Genomic DNA, 18,983 nt, shown 5'->3' with positions numbered 1-18,983 from the left:
AATGAAACAAAACTGCATGAACTCAGATTTGTATGATTATTAATAGAAGAAGAAATATTCCATATTAAAAATTCTCTATTAATGAGTTGTTTGCTTCACTGAAGTTATGGTCATTATGATCATTGTAATGCAAAGATCTTTTAAGATTCATTTATTTGACTTTAAGGACTAAACAACTTGTAACAAACTGAAGATGGATTACACATCTGAAAAATGGGTCACTATGTACAGCTTTGTCTCTGATAACTATGGTTCTTAGGACTTGATGTTCCCCTTCAGCTCTTATATTCCATGAAATAGTAGGTGGTAAGAAGAGTGTGTTAGGTTATAAAATTGAATATCCTTGACTTATTGTTGGATCTGGATTCTTTAACCCTTCTGTTCCTAAGATTCCTCACTTGTAAAAAGAGGACATTGGGATAGAATATTTCTAATGATTTTTCTCCCATTCTCTGAGGCTTTTCTCTTGGGTAAGTGTATGGCATGTGTTTATTTTCATTAGAGAAAGCATAGCTAATCTGATGGAAGAATTTTCCACATGTAAGTTTTCATGAAATAAAAAAACCTAATAAAGATACCTTGTGTGTGTATGAACATAGGTATGTATGTGTATTAAAAACAAGAAAATTTACATTCTGTTTCATTTATTCAGTTTAATTTACTTTTTAAATTTTATTTTTATTTCAAGTTATTTTTAGTTTATCTGTTTCCAATCAGGAAAACAAAACTTTCTAAATAATTTATCTGGGTATTTAAATTACATAATTTGTTATACTGATAATAGAGAAGTTGAGAAGCCAAACAGAATAGTTACGTTCTACAAAGATTAGTACGGCAAGTGACTGGTACTGTGTCTAGAGTTGAAGAACAGAGAGTTGTACCTCCAGAATCTAAAAGCTATGGTTATTTAGTAGGATCTAGAACTATGTTGGGTGTTATCTGAAGGGAAGTGGAACCATGTCAAGAGGGGATCTGTAACCAAAAGGAGAATTAACCAGTACCAGGAAATAATATCTTGAAACAGAGGAGAAGGAAAAAGTAGTTGGGCTTTACCTATCCACCAGGCATTCTTCCTTGGGTGCTCACAACTGTCACTCACTCAGAAGAGAGATAATAAAAAGCAGAAATATTGCTTATCCAAAGAAGGAAGAAATTTATTAGAAAGAAAACAGATAATTAATGCACAGTAGTTTTATTATCTCTAAACTCTTTATTGAAGAAGACTGCATGTCTAAGTGTACAGCTCATTAAATACCCACAAATTAATCCAGTATGTAGCTGGTTCCCAGATCAAAAAGCAAATATATTACCAAGTACCTTGGAATCTTCCTCAGTATATCTCCCAATCACTACCTCATCACTCCAAGTAAAAAAATCTCAACATCGAACAACATACATGAGCTTGATGATGATGATGATGATGATGATGATGATGATGATAATGATGTTGATATGATATGATAATTTTACTTTTGAGTAGAGTTAGGTTCTTTCATGTATTTTTTTTTTTTTGGCTTCATTTTTGCTCTAGATTATGTTTGTGGGATTCCTCCATACCATGTGTGCAGATGTTTCTAATGTAGCCTTTTCAGTGCATGAGTAATAATATTGTGTTGTGGAGTTAATTTGCACTTCACTAATGAGGCTGAGCACATTTTTTTATATATTTAATGATCAAATGATGAATATGAATATCCTCTTTTTGAAGTGTCTGTGCAACTCTTTATCCATTGAAAATCAGACTTTATGTCTTACAAAAATCTATTTATGAGTTTTTTCTACATATTTCAGATGATTCCTTTTGGACAAATGGATGTTTAAAATATTTTCCCACTGTATGGGTTGCATTCTCCCTTCCTAAATCTATTTGAATGAACAGAATTTCTTAAACTGAAAGGAGGGCAATTTATTAATTTTAGTTAGTAAATTTTGAGGGTTACTTATACTTTTTACTCCAGGCCATGAAGATGCCATATATTTATTGTTTTATCATTTACTTTATTTAAGTAATTCACCTAGAGCTACATTTTGAATCTATATTGTGAATTAGAGATCAAAATAAATTTTTCCCATGTGATATTCAAATATCATTTATTGAAAAAATCATTTTCCCAACTTCTCTGCAGTCTTATCTATGTTAAAAATCAAGTGACTCTAAGTCTATTCCTTGACTTCTATTTTGCTCTAATAGTAAATACTTGCACCTATGTAATCCACATTGAACTACTATTCCTATATATTAGACCTTAGTGTTTGATAGAGTAGTCTGTTTTTTCAAGACTACTTTATCTTTTCTTGGCTCTTTACATTTCCTTACACATTTTAGAATTGAATTGTCAACTTATGGGTGGGCAGGAGTTTTCTGGAGTTTTAATGGTAATTTCTTTTAGTCTGAAGATGAATTTAGAGAAAGTAAAAGTATTTGCAATTCAATTTTCCCATTACACGAACAGATTATATCCCTTCAACTATTTTTAAAATTTCTCTGCATATATGTTTTAGATTTCTATCTATACCATTTCTAAAATAAGGTTTTATTATGTGTGAGGTACATTTTTCATTAGAGTTATTCCTAGACATGTAATCCTTCTCGAAATGTTATATATATTCTTAATTTTGTTTTTAGTTAGTTTTTGGTATACAGAAATATAATTTACCTTTTTATAGATTTGTTTAGTGATTTTGCTTTGTTTAGTGATTCTGCTAAGCTGCTTTAATTCTAGTAGTCTGTAGATTTCTCTGAATTTTCTAGATACATAATCATGTTGTGTGTGAATGACAGCCTTCTTTCTTTCTTTTCACCCCTTATACTATTTGTCCTTCTTATAGTACTGGCAAAGTACTCCAGTGTAATGTTTATTCTTAATCAGTTTCTGACTTGGATGAAAGTGATCAGCAATCTACGGAGAGAGATAAAGAGCAAACAGGAGGAGTAACAGAGGGAGAGGGAGAAGGAGACTCCCCATGGAGCAGGGAGCCCGATGCAGGGTTTAATCGCACAACCCCCAGGATCAAGACCCCAGCTAAAGGCAGATGCCCAACAGACTGAGCCATCCAGGTGCCCCTCATGTAGATTTTTAAAAAAATATTTATTTATTCATGAGAGAAGAGAGAGAAAGAGAGGCAGGAAGAGACACAGGCAGAGAGACAAGCAGGCTCCATGCGGGGAGCCTGACATGGGACTTGATTCCTGGTCTCCAGGATCAGGCCCTGGGCTGAAGGTGGCGCCAAACCCCTGAGCCACCAGGGCTGCCCTCATGTAGGTTTTAATATAGCAAAACACTATCAGTTTAAAAATATTCCCTCAATACCAAAACCAAAGATATTACAAGAAAGGAAAACTACACTCCAATATCTCCCATGAACATAGATGCAAATATCCTCAACAAAATTTCAAATCCAACACTGTACAAAATAAACAAAAATGAGTCTAGACACTTTTCACAAAAATAACTCAAAATGTATCACAGACCTATAGGTAAAGCACAGAACTATAAAAAAAATCTTAGAAGATAACCTAAGAAAAAATAGATGATCGTGAGTATAGGGATGACTATTTAGACATATCACCAAAGACATGATCCATGAAAGAAATAACTATAAGCTAGGATTCATTAAAATAAAAAAAAAATCTACACTGTGAAAGACAATGTCAAGAGAATAAGAAGACAAACTAGAGACTGGGAGAACATATTTGCAAAAGGCATATTTAATAAATGAATTTAAGTTGAATTTAATATTCAAAATATACAAAGAACTCCTGAAATTCAACATAAGCAAACAACTTAATTAAATAATGGCCTAAAGACCTTAACAGACACTTTATCAAAGAAAATAAACAGATGTCAAATGAGCATGTAAAGATATGTTCTACATTGTATGCCTTCAGGGAAATGCTATTTAAATGAGATACCATTCCACACTTTACTAAAATGGCCAAAATCTGAACATTAACAATACCAAATGACGATGAGGATGTGAATCAGCAGGAGCTCTCATTCACTGCTGGTGGAAATGCAAAATGGTACAGCCACTTTTTAAAGTTTTTATTTAAAATCCAATTAGTTAACATGCAGTGTAATATTAGTTTCACGTGATTCAACACTTCCATATGACACCCAATGCTCATCACAACAAATGCACTCCTTATTCCCTATCACCTATTTAACTTACCCCATCACCACCTCTCCTCTGGTAACCATGTTTCTTCTCTATAGTTAAGAGTCTATTTCTTGGTTTGCCTCTCTCTCTCTTTGTTTTTTTCTCTCTCTCTCTTTTTTCATTTTGTGAATTTGTTTTGTTTCTTAAATTCCACATATTTCTCTGACCAACTTATGTCATTTACTATAATACTCTCTAGCTTCATCCATGTTGCTGCAAATGGAAAGATTTTATTTTTTTGATGGACATTATATATACATATATATACATATATATATACTACATCTTTATACATTCGTCAGTTGATGGGTACTTGCACTGTTTCCATAATTCGGCTATTGCAGCCATTGCAGCCACTTTAAAGACAGTTTGGCAGTTTTTTTTTTTTTTTAACAAAAGTTAACATACTCTTATCATACAATCCAGCAATTGTACTCCTTGGTATTTACCCAAAGGAGTTGAAAACATGTTTACATCAAAATTCACACATACAAGTTTATTTGTAATTGCAAAAACTTGGAAGCAATCAAAACGTCTTTCAGGAAGTGAATGAATAAATAAACTTTGGTACATTCAGACAATGAAATATTATTCAGAGATAAAAAGAAATAAACTGTCAAGCCATGAAAAGGCTTAGAGGAATCTTAAATGCGTATTACTAAAGTAGCCAATTTGAAAGGTTGTATACTGTATTATCCCAACTATATGATATTTTAACCTGAATTAATGTTTAATAACTCCTACCAATCAGTAGGAAATGAAGCACAACCAATAAAAACATGGACTCAAGGTCCAAACAGAAATTCACAAAATATCATATCTAATGGCTAATGAGTATGTGAAAAGTTGATCAACATCATTTGAAAAAAACAAGTAAATGAAAAACCAACATGGTATGCACTTACACATAGAAGAATGGCTAAAATTGGAAAAATGGGGACCATTCAGAATTCCCATGCACTACTTTTGGGTAAATATAATTTGGTCTAAATACTTTGTAAAATTGTCAGCTATCAGTAAAAGACAAACATGAATAATTTATATTGAAACCATTCTAACCCTTAGGTAGTTATATACCCCTGAATAATTAATGCATATGTAAATATTTTTTAGTATTTTTATTCATAATGTCCATTTATGTTAGGATAGATACATATATTGTATTTTGGTATACTGTGGTATCACTCAAGTATGGTTCAAGACTTGAATTGTACATCTAACTCACAAGATCCAATAAGGCTTATTTAACTCCAGTTTGACACAGAACAGAGAACACAGCAATATACCTACTAGCAAAGTCACATATAACTGATTAACACCTAGATTTATTTTTCAGTGACCCCAGCCACTGTACACAGGATATGTTTTGTTGTAAATTCAGCCCAAAGCTGATATGTATGCATATCAGAGCAACATAAAAGAGCCACCAGGTATATGGTGCTGTAGCTTCACCCTGTTAACCTCTATAAGGTTAAGTGAGTAACTCCATTTTCCCCCAGGATTTAGTACATACAAGCAAACACACTAAGACTTCAATAACTATCAAGATAAAAATAGGATAAAAGTCATCTGATACATAAGATATATATCTTTAAAGCACAAGACAAAATAAAGAGAAGTTAATTGTAATCATAACACTATAACAAATAACTGCAGTTATGATTATGATTATTATTGCTACAGGGTACAAGGACTTATCTTACATCTCTTTCTTCTTATAATAATTCCCCTCTATTCTACCCTTTGGGGCAACTCTTCTCAAAGGGCTAGCTAAGCACTTGAATTATTTTTATTGTAAGAATTCTATCGGTAAACAGGAGAGGATAGCTAATATGAGAAAGTTACCAGGACTCCATGATAATTCAGGGATAACACATACCCTCCATCTCTCATCAGCTCTCTCCCTACTCCTGACTCTTAAAGAATGCTTGATATACATCATCAATCATTTACAACATGCTTTTTACATTCAGCATAGAATTGGCCCCAGAATCACCTTTAGCACAGTAGTCTCATCATGGATTTTTCTTCTCTAATGTTTCTATTCTTGAGTCCGAAGTCTCATTCTGTATTCTACTCCTTTTTTTCTAAGCAGATACAATGTTCAAGAGTGATTAAAACTGAAATATATTTTATTTAGCTCTTTATTCAGTATAGATATGTATGGACAGAAATACTAGGCCATAAATAAAGGAATAGAGGTAATGAACTGAAGAGAAGAGTTAGTTAATATTTGTCCTCTTTTTGTGAATGGATCTCTTCAATAACTCAACGCGGTCACATTCTTTCATGCAGCAAAGAGTTGTAGGTCTTCCACAGTATGCCATCTGAAATTCTTTTTCACCACATTTATTTTTACACTGACTACTAAGTTTTATGCATGCATCCCACCAATTAAAGACAGCATAGTGTTCTTTACTTCTAGCTGAAAGAAGACAAGAATGGATGGAATTAAAAATTCAGGTAAGAAATGCCAAGATTTAAAAGAAGACTTACAAAGAAGCACAGACCACAGAGGGAAGAAAAGATAAAGGGCTTCACTGTTTTTCCCCCCATTTAAATCTTTCTGTTCCTGTGTGATAGCAAGCCAAAAATCAGCAAGTATCCTATTCCTAAGCTAGGTGACCCACCCCTACACATTTCAATTGATCAAGTCAAGATATCTGGAGGACTTGTAACATCTTAATACCTTCTTCTACCTCTCTTGATCATCCCCAATGAATATGAGTGAACCAAACTCCATCTTCTCTCTCATTTAATATTCATGCTTAGTTCTATTCTATTGTTAATCCTTTCCTCTTCCTCAAGATTTCATTATTCATCAAAACCTGACTTTAGTGTTCTAAAATACTAAAAAATACTGGTTTTTAAATTTTATTGAATATTTCAATTCCTCTTGGATCCGCATGCTACTTTCACTCCCAAGAGATGTTCACCTAAAAACAGGCACTTTGGGAGGTTAACATAATAAATAGGAAATAAACAGAAGACAAGTATAGTAAACATTTCAGCAAGGCTGTACTTGCTGATTGTACTTTTTCAGTACAACATTCCCTTTTCTATAACACTGAAGTTTATGAAGCTATAGAAACTTGAAAATTTTTCATTCTTTCACTTTAAACTGTAATTCCTTTGATTTTGTAACTTCAACAACAATAAGGAATGAGGTAATTATCTGCTGTTTCTAATATAAGTTCTGAAATGCAGGACAAGATTTTCATTTATTCCTCTCAGACTCAAAAACAAAACTATAAATAAATGGTGCAGATTAACAGAGAACCAGGTTTTAGCTCAATATAATAAATACCTTTTAACATTTAAAGCTTTTATAAAGATCATGAAATATCTTGTCTTAGGAAATACATATCCATCATCCTGGATAAATATAATCAGTCCCTACTGGACATATTTTAGAAGGTCAGCCAGAATGGGTGAGCCATTGTCACTGATGTCTGTAGGCAAGCTTTCATCCCAGAGACCTTTTTAATTCCATAATTAATCAAGCACTTGTCCATATTTTTCCAGCAAAATATTTTACAGAGGTTTTTATATACATATTTTAAATAAAGTAGAAATAATACTCATATGGTATTCTCTTTATTCATTTATTGCAATTTTGATGACCATATAAGTTATTAGTTATATGGCAAATAAAGCTGCTGTTAATATTCTTGTACTCCTTCCTGTACCATATGTAACAGTCTGCTGTTGGGTAGATTTATTCACAACAGAAATCCTAGATCATAGAATGTACACATCCTCAACTATAACAGATTATGGCAGATTGTTTTCCAAATTGGTGCTACCAGTTTCACTCTCTTCAGCAGTGCATGAAAATTCTGACTGTTCCATTTGCATTATCTAACTATAAAAATTTTACTATAAAAATTTTAAACATTTTTTTGAATGTATGGTATCTTATCATGGTTTAAATTTTCATTTTCCTGATTGTTAATGAGGACAAACACTTTAAATAGGTTTGCATATCCACTTTTACAAATTACCTAATATTTTCCCCATTTTTCTACTGAATTTTCTGTTTCTTTTTATTTATTAGAATTATTTATATATTTCAGATACAAGCACTTTGCCAGCTATATATTTTGTAATTTTAATATTCCATTCTATGGCTTGGCCCAGCTGCTATATAAGAACTGAGGGGGGTTGCCTGGGTGGCTCAGTGGTTAAGTGTCTGCCTTCATCTCAGGGCATGATCCTGAGTCCTGGGATGGAGTGCCATAATGGGCTCCCTGCATGGAGCCTGCTTCTCCCTCTACCTATGTCTCTGCCTCTGTGTGTGTGTGTGTGTGTGTGTGTGTGTGTGTTCTCGTGAATAAATAAAATCTTAAAAAAAAAAAAAAGAACTGAAGGAATTTTTCATCATGTGAGGTGTTGATCAGTTGCTATGGCCAAGAGGGAAGAACCTAAGAAGGCTATGAGTACTAAAGCCTAGGTTTGAGATGAATATAACCAAAAATAATGTACGTTTTCTCTGTGTATTAGTGTAACTTTGTGATTAATGTAAATTAAATGATTTTGAAATTAAAAAGAATAATGTAATTATCTAAGTTCATATAAATACAGGTATAGGTAGAGAAATATTGACATATATATAGAAAAATTAAAAAGAGACAATTAGAGATAAAGATATTAGAAAAATCAATGTATATTACGACCAAGGTAATTTTGACTTTGAGGAGTAAGAACTACAGAATTCCAGATTAAGGACTAAGGGAAGATTTAATCTTTTGCATATCTAGTCATAGTGAGTATATGTGATTTTTTTTAAAAAAATTTATATCATAAATACAGGCCTTTCCACTTACACACATTACCAGCAATATCTGACAGCCAAAAAAGTGATATTTATTTTGTTAATGTCTCAAAACAACAGCTGTTACTGAATATACATAACTATAATAGAAGATGCCTTCTCTTTAAACTTACTTTCTTCATACCATAATTGGAGTGATATAGTATACAATAAAACTTAAACAAATGGAATAACCAAAGAACAAAATATTTTTGATATAGTTTAAGCATTATATCTGAATATAGTCTGACTTAGCTAATGTCACCTCATCTTCAAAGAATAATCTTCAAATTTGGCATTATGTTCCAACAAGTCAGCAATTTCTTTCATGCTTCTGTCTTTTTTGTTTGTTTTAAAAATATCCTTGTCTTCTTCCTTTTTTCCCTCTCTGCCCTCTAAATATAAGCATCCCTGAAAACTATTTTTTTTTTGTTTTCCTCTCTCCCTCTATCCATGCATCTGTCTGTCCACTCATTCATCGATTCATTAAATAAATCTTAATTGAGCACTTAGTAAAACATGCACTGTGGTAGATTTCAACAATGATATAGTGACTGAAAACAAAACAAAATAAAACATCCTAACAGAAAATTAAAAAAAAAACTTGGCCCCTCTATAAATTAACTCGACCAATGACCTGATCACTAAATCTTTTTCTTAACACTGTCACAAAGACAATTATCTTTCTGTACCTTCCCATAGAAATTTATCTGTATCACTCACAAGGTGTTTATAACATTCTAACTTGAGAAGATACTTTGCTAAATGACATTCTGAGATCAAGACTAAAACAGAGAATAATTCCTTTTTTAAAAAAGATTTTTTTTATTTATTTACTCATGAGAGAGAGAGAGAAAGAGAGAGAGAGAGAAAGAGGCAGAGACATAGGTAGACGGAGAAGCAGGCCCCATGCAGTGGGCCCCACGCGGGACTGGATCCCGGGTCTCCAGGTTCACGCCCTGGACTGAAGGCAGAGCAAAACCGCTGAGCCACCCAGGCTGCCCAATAATTCCTTTTAAAATAAATCCCCAACACCTACTCTATTCATTTTTAAAAAGATTTTATTTATTTATTCATACCTAGTCTAGACTCTTCTTGCTCAATTGCCTTTTCAAGTTATCTTAATTACACCATCCTCAGGATTTTTTTATTTTATTTATTTATTTTTTAATTTATGATAGTCAGAGAGAGAGAGAGAGAGAGAGGCAGAGACATAGGCAGAGGGAGAAGCAGGCTCCATGCACCAGGAGCCCGACATGGGATTCGATCCCGGGTCTCCAGGATCGCGCCCTGGGCCAAAGGCAGGCGCCAAACCGCTGCGCCACCCAGGTATCCCATCCTCAGGATTAATAATACCTTAATTACTCTTTCTATGTAACAATTATATTTTGGATTATGGACAAATGGACAGTGGTGATTGACAAAAAGAAGTTTTGCTAGCTGTCATATAAGAGGGAAACTAAGAAAACTTAGAAGTCCCAATGTGACTACTAAGCATAGTGGCACTAACAACATTTTATTTTATTTTATTTTATTTTATTTTATTTTATTTTATTTTATTTTATTTTATTTTATTTTTAATATTAAGGATTCTGGAGCAATGACTGGAGAATGTTCCCTTTCGGAAATAGTAAGAACATCTGTCTAAATAGTTTCATAAAAAATAAGACCCTATGACTTTAAAATGATACTTCTTTCTCATTCTGAACATGAAATTCAACCTTCATAAAACTAGAAGTTGAAAGACAGGAGTTAAGCAAATGGGGAGTGGGATAGAGAACATAGGATATTTCCTCCATTTCATTTGATAGGTAGTGATTAAAATTGCAAGATATAATTCTACTTGTTTTATTTTACCTGGATTGTTTGGGGGGTTTTTTTGTACCGTAATTTGCCTTTTCAAATATTGTGGAAGAATTTTGCCTCTCTGAGTATAGTATCTCAAACTTTTTTCTACATATGGTACTCAATGGTGACATAGAAGTGGTAACAGGTTGGTCACAGCCCGCTGCAAAAGGAAAAAGGATTACTTCTGAAGCATAAGAAAAGGATGCTTTCCAAAAAAAAGACAATAACATATTTTCCTTTATTCCATGGTTCTATATACTATAAGAGGTTTTTTAAAAATGATAATTTTGTGAAATATATCTTCAAAATTAGGTTGAATAAGTAAATGAATGACTTGGTTTTTATAAAGATCACCTCACTGACTATTGTAATGAGTAATAAATTAATAAGGGCAAAAAGCAGAACAGATGCTAGCTATTAGCATCATTACTATTAATAAAAAAATCAGTGCATATTTAAATCTAAGTAATTCTATATACTATTTCAGAAAATTTCTAGAAACACAGAATTTTAATGAACATATTTTAATAAATTTTTATAAAGATGATGAAGGAAAACAATTATTCTCATTTAAATTAACTCTAATTCCTTGAGTTACATTATTAGTTGAAGTTCAGCTCTCTTTTGGTGAGAAACTATCAGCTAAAAAGTTATTTATGTTTGCATGAGTAGCAGTAAGAAAATGGGATACTATAGGTTTATTTTATGATGATCTCCTTTGATCTCAACAATGACAGATAGCTTGGTTACCCAAAAAAGTAGCAAAATAAAGAATTTAAATGGAGGTGAGTAGATGTATAGCTAATCTTTAGACTTCTGGCAAGCCATTTAACCTCACTTAACCTATGCTATTAATACTCTAAGTGTGAGACAGATAATTTCCAAGAATAAATTCATTCCACTCTAAATTTTTTTAATCTACTAATATATTAAATTTAGTAGAATTTGAATATTAAATAAGAACATGTTTCAGGAATTGATTAAATCATGGTAGTGCTAGTTTTTTCAATAGCTTACATATATATGTAATTATATGTATAAATGTAAAGAAATTTATAATATATGAATATATATTATATATAAAATCTCATGTAATCAAAGTGAATTGCAGGCTTTACTAGTGAATTGTCCTTGAAAAACTATTCATATATCTCTTCATCTAGGGACTGTAAATAAATATATGGTCTTGCCAATAGTATTAATGTAATGATTCTATAACATTAATGATATTTATGTTTTTAAAAATCCTGACCCGACCTCACTTAGTGCTAACCCCTGTGGTAATAATATTCATGTTACCTGGTGGAATGAAGACACCAAAAGACAAAATAATGAAAGAAAGAAGGATCTTCATTGTAAATGACTTCTTAGGATATAACGGTTCACAGATCTTCTGTCTCAATTCAGGTATTGCTGGAATAAGGAAGAAAAAACAATCCTTTCACTTATAGAACTCTTTTGCACAGTCTTGATTACTGAGGCTTATTAAGAGTAAGAACATTTCTATGCTTAGTTGAATGTTCAAAGAGATAGTGACTAGAAAAAGTTGGTGCATTGCCACACAAAAATTCCATATTCTGATTTCTCTTGAGGCAGTTTCTCTAAGAAATTTTAATAGTTACAAGATTATGGGTATACATTGCTAAATGATCAAGGTTGAAAATAACCTTGCAATAATTCACATGATACTAAAGAAGTATTTTTTATATAACTACACTTATTATTTTAATGTCCCTGATGTAAGAATCACAATGTAATGAGAAATCCAAAACAGAATTTTAGACTGATAATACCAATTGAGGATACTTAATTTTATACAAAAAGGTACTGAGATCTAGAGTGGTCATGTGATTTCATAATCCACTAATTTTTTTGTTTAAAATATATATTAGCATTGACAATGACACTGTACTGACTTGTTTGAAAATTATCTTATCTAGCTTAGTTATACCCAAAAAAAGAACTATCCCTTCAAGTAAGTTTTATGATGTCAATGTATAAACATCCTGTGTTAAAAAGTCAAATGCATTTCTATTTTTTTCTATGTAGCATGTAGTTATTTCTGAGATCATAAGTTTTCCATGGCTTATTATAGCAGATTGGAGAAGAACAGCTGAAATTGTTCCTCAAATCCCACAGGAAGCACCAAAGGTAGGAAAGGTAGGTGTTTTCCTTCCAAAGATAGGAAAGGTGCAATATTGTTACCTCTAGGGACTGTAGCCCATCAGAAATTTATTTTGGATATTTCATATATTAAACCTCAAGTTTAAAAAAAACACAGCAAAAAGAAAATATATATATAAAAATATATAAATATATATAAAAATATAAAATATATATAACTCAGTGTAATTTGTGAGTTTGGTTTAATCCCTTGGAGAACATGGAAACCACTCCCTTTTATGAGCAGGTAAACACCATCTCAGTCTTTTACTCTGGACGCCCAACACATTAAACAGAATCTACCTCATGAAGTAGAACTAGACCATTCTTTTCAATAATTATTTAAATGTGAGAGTACCTATCATTTAAATTGTTTTTGTCTTACAGATACAAAGAATTTTAAATCACAGATAACTGGATAGTTTAGGGATGCTTGGATTCATTGATCACTATTCTGGGATCATGTTGTAGTTATTCCAGATATTTAGGAAACATAAAAAAAGACCTTGTCACTGCCTTGAGAAACTCAAATTATTTTTGAAAAGACCAGCCAAGAAACATATGACAAATCAATAAGGTAAATGTCATAAAAGTTGTATTAAAACAATTTTTACATGTGTTCTGAGCGTAGTTTTTTCCCATCTAATACCACAATGCTCAACATGGAACAGTGCATATTACATTTCTGGATTAGGGATTTTGTGGATCTAATAAAAAACACCTAAATTGTGAAAATTAAAGCAAAAACTAGTGCATTGAGTCCATTGGAGAAAGTATTCTATCCTGTTTCATTTTTTCTTCATTTCCTAATTTTCCTTATTAAATTATAAAGAAGCAATTTATTGCCACAATTAGTGGCCCAGGGTCTGCAACATTCACATTTATCAAAACCACATCATCCTGGACAGTGAAAATATACAAAAGGGGCCTATTTTGTCAATTCAATCAATTGGCAGTGGATATCTGGACTGCTGAGCAAGAGAGAATTCTAAGGCCAATTCCATGTTCAGTGAGAAAGAGTGTTGTAACTAAATGGTGACGTATATCAAACATTCCAGGGAAAAAGAGTTGCTAAAGAAATATCAGATATTTATTGTCTCCAAACTAATAATATGAAATACATAGGATGATAAAATCTTTGTAATTTTTGCCTATGATATTATTTTCTCCATTCATACTTATTGCTAAAACTTCTAAAAAGAAAAGCAATGTAATAATTTTAGTATTTAAGCAAGCAGCTTTACAAGTTTTTTAAGGAGTGTAATCTTGAGGGCGTAAGTAGTGAAAGACTCATGAAAAAAATCAGTAGAGTAGAAAGAAAAAAAGAGGAAGAATGGAAAGCTTATCTGTACATGAGAAGTAACCTTTTAACTTAGTTTATAAAAATCCTAATAATCCCAAACATTTAATTATTTTAGTTGATCATTAGAAATATGCTCTTTGTCCCATACCAAAAATCTCGGTACACTATTATTGGATAACTTAAAATTTAAGTAAGTTTTACTCACATAGGCATATATAAATTTAAATATATACTGTATATGCAATTTACTTGCCTGTCCTAACCTAGTGATTTTCTCAATTCTCTCTAAAATAGGAGCTAGCAAATCTTTCCTTCCCTGATTCTATTCTGGAGCTCAGAGCTGCTCCCCTTCTTCTGATCCCATCTTTCTGACATCTTTTTCTATTTCTTAGTCCTGAGGAGGTAACCCCCTGTGCTTAAGGGTGACTTGGAAGTGCTTAATTTTCCAGTCAGCAGTAGTTGGATTATTCTCAGATGTCTATTAATCTAAGTGTAAATGTCCCATTGAGGAGCTCACAAAAAGTGGTCACTGCAATTAAAATAAGATACCCCATCTGAAGGTTTACATCTGTATCAGACTTTAATTCATGGATTAATTAATTTTTCCACATAATTTCTTCAAGATGAATGCCCTTCAAACCCTTATTCCATTGGCTAATTCCAATTATTTCTTTATTCTCAACACAGGGGTCATATTTTCATCAGCAATCATCATGACTACACAGGATTAGGTTCTACTCTAATACTTTTTCTCTCCTTCTCTCTCCTGATCAGATACTGAGATTCTCAGGTTCTTCTAGAAATTAAGTTCATCCTCATATGTAAGTGAGACTAGCTCAGTCCTATTTAATAGATATCCAGCAAACATATTTTAAGTTGAGTTCTAAGAGTTGCACTTTTGCTCTTTTTATGCAGGACCTGAATTTTGAAAAAAATACATTATAAGTTATCTAAAATAAATATTGTTCAACAATTGCTCAACATCATCTACCACATAAGCATTTTTAAGTGTCAGTTGAAAAATTATCTAGTAGCTTTTGATGAGGAACCCTCCTGTGTATTCTGTTGATATGACAAATCAGAGAATATCTCAATTCTTTTAAGTGGTTAACAAATATAAGCCTTCTCCAGCCACCCTCATCCCTTACTCAAGAATACTGGAGAGTTCACTTGCTTTCCCTTAATTTTATTATTTTGCTGTTATTTCTAAGCATTTTGAATAAAACAATTCAAATTAACTTCTAAACATATAAGAAATATCAAATGGGAATTTTTGATTGGAAAGTATAAGAAACAGACAACTTGGTGAGAGTTTGGGAAGAATACAAACTATTGATATATTACATTTTACAAGACATCTTAACAATTTCAATCTTCATATATTTTTGCTGTCTTATATATGAAGAAACACTTTAAAAGAAATATTTTTACTTCATTCTACTTAAATCTACATTTTATTGTGAAGAATTTTCTTGTCTGGTCAAGTGAATGGTAACACTTTTCTAAAAGTTTGGTGTGAGTCCACTGTAAAGCAAATGAATTTATTTGAAAGTATAAGAAAAAGTGCTTGCAGAAGTAATAACACTATGTCTTCATCTTTAGTTAATATCTCTATGCCCCTCATTTAAAAATAAAAAGTGGATGTTGGGTTCTAGAAATTGACAGTGAAGGAGAATTTAGGTGGGACGCTTCATCGTAAAACTTAATATAGAAATAGAGAAAACCTCTCTCAGAGGGAGGGGCAGGATGGCGGAAGAGTAGGGTCCCCAAGTCACCTGTCCCCACCAAATTACCTGGATAACCTTCAAATCACCCTGAAAATCTACGAATTCAGCCTGAGATTTAAAGACAGACCAGCTGGAATGCTACAGTGAGAAGACTTGGCTCTTCTATCAAGATAGGAAGACGGGGAAAAAGAATTAAAGAAACAAAAGGCCTCCAAGGGGGAGGGGCCCCGCGAGGAGCCGGGCTGAGGCCGGGGCGAGTGTCCCCAGGACAGGAGAGCCCCGTCCCGGAGGACCAGGAGCTGCACCGACCTTCCCCGTGGAAAGGGGCCTCCCGGGGAATTGGAGCAGGATCCCCAGAAAGGCGGGGACGCCCTCGGGCTCCCTGGGACAGTAACAGAGGAACTGCGCCCCGGGGGATGCGCCGAGCTCCCTAAGGGCTGCAGCGCGCACGGCGGGACCCGGAGCAGCTCGGAGGGGCTCGGGCGGCGGCTCCGCGGAGGGGGCTGTGGGGCGGGAGCGCGAATCCAACAGCGCAGGCTCTGGAGCACAGGGCGCCGGGACACAGCCCAGGATCCGGCCTCCCCCAGGGACAGGCAGAGGCCGGGAGGGCCCAGGACAGCGAGGACGCTCCTGCCCCGACCTGAGCAGATCAGCGGCCCCGCCCCGGAGCCTCCAGGCCCTGCAGACGGAGAGCCCCGGAGCTACTGCGGGGGCTGACTCCAGGGCTCCAGAGCTGGCCTCTGCCACTGCGGTGGTTCCTCCTGGGGCCTCACGGGGTGAACAACCCCCACTGAGCCCTGCACCAGGCAGGGGGCAGAGCAGCTCCCCCAAGTGCTCACACCTGAAAATCAGCACAACAGGCCCCTCCCCCAGAAGACCAGCGAGATGGACCAGTTCCAGGGGAAGTCATGGGACTTAAAGTATACAGAATCGGAAGATACTCCCCCGTGTTTGTTTTTTTTTTCTTCCGCTTTTTGATTTCTGTTTGCTTCCCCCACCCTTTTTTTCTTTCTCTTTTTCTTCTCTCTTTTTTTTCTTCCTTTTTTCTTTTTTCTTTTTCTCATTTCTCTCCTTCTTTCTCTCCCAATACAACTTGTTTTTGGCCACACTGCACTGAGCAAAATGACTAGAAGGAAAACCTCACCTCAAAAGAAAGAATCAGAAACAGTCCTCTCTCCCACAGAGTTACAAAATCTGGATTACAATTCAATGTCAGAAGCCAATTGAGAAGCACTATTATACAGCTACTGGTGGCTCTAGAAAAAAGCATAAAGGACTCAAGAGACTTCATGACTGCAGAATTTAGATCTAATCAGGCAGAAATTAAAAATCAATTGAATGAGATGCAATCCAAACTAGAGGTCCTAATGACGAGGGTTAACGAGCTAGAAGAACGAGTGAGTGACATAGAAGACAAGTTGATGGCAAAGAGGGAAACTGAGGAAAAAAGAGAGACAAACAAAAGACCATGAGGATAGATTAAGGGAAATAAACGACAGCCTGAGGAAGAAAAACCTACATTTAATTGGAGTTCCCGAAGGCGTGGAAAGGGATAGAGGGCCAGAATATGTATTTGAACAAATCCTAGCTGAAAACTTTCCTAATCTGGGAAGGGAAACAGGCATTCAGATCCAGGAAATAGAGAGATTCCCCCACTAAAATCAATAAAAACCGTTCAACACCTCGACATTTAATAGTGAAGCTTGCAAATTCCAAAGATAAAGAGAAGATCCTCAAAGCAGCAAGAGACAAGAAATCTCTGACTTTTATGGGGAGGAGCATTAGGGTAACAGCAGACCTCTCCACAGAGACCTGGCAGGCCAGAAAGGGCTGGCAGGATATATTCAGGGTCCTGAATGAGAAGAACATGCAACCAAGAATACTTTATCCAGCAAGGCTCTCATTCAGAATGGAAGGAGAGATAAAAAGCTTCCAAGACAGGCAGGAACTGAAAGAATATGTGACCTCCAAACCAGCTCTGCAAGAAATTTTAAGGGGGACTCTTAAAATTCCCCTTTAAGAAGAAGTTCAGTGGAACAATCCACAAAAACAGGGACTGAATAGATATCATGATGACTCTAAACTCATATCTTTCAAGAGTAACTCTGAACATGAATGGGCTTAATGACCCCATCAAAAGGCACAGGGTTTCAGACTGGATAAAAAAGCAGGACCCATCTATTTGCTGTCTACAAGAGACTCATTTTAGACAGAAGGACACCTATAGCCTGAAAAGAAAAGGTTGGAGAACCATTTACCATTCAAATGGCCCTCAAAAGAAAGCAGGGGTAGCCATCTTTATATCAGATAAACTAAAATTTACCCCGAAGAGTGTGGTGAGAGCTGAAGCAGGACACTATATCATACTTAAAGGATCTATCCAACAAGAGGGACTTAGCAATCCTCAATATATATGCTCCGAATGTGGGAACTGCCAAATATATCAATCAATTAATAACCAAAGTTAAGACATACTTAGATAATAATACACTTATACTTGGTGACGTCAATCTAGTGCTTTCTATACTCAATAGGTCTTCTAAGCACAACATCTCCAAAGAAACGAGAGCTTTAAATGATACACTGGACCAGATGGATTTCACAGATATCTACAGAACTTTACATCCAAACTCAACTGAATACAGATTCTTCTCAAGTGCACATGGAACTTTCTCCTGAAGAGACCACATACTGGGTCACAAATCAGGTCTGAACCGATACCAAAAGACTGGGATCGTCCCCTGCATATTCTCAGACCATAATGCCTTGAAATTAGAACTAAATCACAACAAGAAGTTTGGAAGGATTTCAAACACGTGAAGGTTAAGGACCATCCTGCTAATAGATGAAAGGGTCAACCAGGAAATTAGGGAAGAATTAAAAAGATTCATGGAAACTAATGAGAATGAAGATACAACCATTCAAAATCTTTGGGATGCAGCAAAAGCAGTCCTGAGGGGGAAATACA

This window comes from Vulpes lagopus, chromosome 1 (assembly GCF_018345385.1).
Source record: "Vulpes lagopus strain Blue_001 chromosome 1, ASM1834538v1, whole genome shotgun sequence".
Taxonomy (NCBI): Eukaryota; Metazoa; Chordata; class Mammalia; order Carnivora; family Canidae; genus Vulpes; species Vulpes lagopus.
Note: the sequence above shows the minus strand (reverse complement) of the source record.